The sequence below is a fragment of the Penaeus monodon genome, chromosome 15 (genome assembly GCF_015228065.2).
Source record: "Penaeus monodon isolate SGIC_2016 chromosome 15, NSTDA_Pmon_1, whole genome shotgun sequence".
NCBI classification, from domain to species: domain Eukaryota; kingdom Metazoa; phylum Arthropoda; class Malacostraca; order Decapoda; family Penaeidae; genus Penaeus; species Penaeus monodon.
This window is the reverse complement of record NC_051400.1, coordinates 4045752-4047008: the sequence shown is the minus strand read 5'-3', so window position 1 is coordinate 4047008 and position 1257 is coordinate 4045752. Positions and strand designations below refer to the sequence as shown.

General features: G+C 46.8%; 3 pseudogenes; all 3 read left to right on the top strand.

The window, feature by feature from the left end:
* Positions 1 to 1125, top strand: part of LOC119581692 — a 2024-nt pseudogene extending 899 nt beyond the window's left edge.
* LOC119581685 overlaps positions 1 to 1257 on the top strand; it is a 17958-nt pseudogene that overhangs the window by 4709 nt on the left and 11992 nt on the right.
* Positions 1 to 1257, top strand: part of LOC119581679 — a 19923-nt pseudogene that overhangs the window by 14741 nt on the left and 3925 nt on the right.

The window sequence follows — 1257 nt, the reverse complement described above, 5'->3', positions numbered from 1 at the left end:
CATTTTATATTTCGTATTTCGCCACAGATGTCGTCGTGGAACAATCCAAATCCGATCACCGCCCTGGAGACCACCAATCCATATGGCAACTATACAGTGGTGGACACTGCGCCTAAGGAGATTCTCCATATGGTGCACGAACACTGGTATCAATATCCTCCCATGAACCCTCTTTGGTACAGCCTTGTTGGTTTCTGGATGGTTGTCATGGGATGTCTCTCCTTAGCTGGAAACTTCGTCGTCATCTGGGTTTTCATGAACACCAAATCTCTTCGATCGCCTGCTAATCTACTAGTCGTCAATCTAGCCTTTTCCGACTTTTTCATGATGCTCACCATGTTCCCTCCTATGGTGGTGTCGTGTTACTGGCAGACATGGACTCTTGGAGCACTATTTTGTGAGATCTATGGTTTCTTTGGTTCACTTTTCGGATGCATTTCAATTTGGACCATGGTATTTATCACTGCTGATCGATACAACGTCATTGTGAAAGGAGTTTCTGCTGAACCACTGACGTCTGGAGGTGCCATGTTAAGGATAGGTGGTGCCTGGTTCTTTTCCTTTGCTTGGTGTCTTCCACCATTCTTTGGTTGGAATCGTTATGTTCCTGAGGGTAATATGACTGCCTGTGGAACAGATTATTTGACGGAGACAGAATTTTCAAGGAGTTACTTGTATGTCTACTCAGTGTGGGTATATCTTTTCCCTCTTGCCTACATCATCTACAGTTACACATTCATCGTCAAGGCTGTGGCTGCCCCACGAGAAGGGAATGCGAGAAACAAGCCAAGAAGATGGGAGTTAAATCCTTGAGGAGTGAAGAAGCCCAAAAGACCTCAGCTGAGTGTCGTCTGTGCAAGGTTGCTCTGATGACCGTCAGCCTGTGGTTCGTGGCATGGACCCCCTACTTCGTCATCAACTGGGGAGGAATGTTCAACCGAACCATGGTTACTCCTCTATTCTCCATCTGGGGCTCTGTCTTCGCCAAGGCTAATGCCGTCTACAACCCCATCGTGTATGCCATCAGCCACCCCAAGTACCGAGCCGCCCTTGAGAAGAAAACTACCCTGTCTATCCTGTGCTACTGAGGGTACAGGCGGTGGTGGTTCTGATGCTGGTTCACACTACTACTGCTGAAAGTACTGAAAAGCCGGAATCTGCATAGGAAGAGATGCCTATGGATCCTGACAGCGAATGCGAAAATAAATTTTTTTCATGTAAGCCCTTTATTTGCTAAACTGCAAATATATCCCAGCA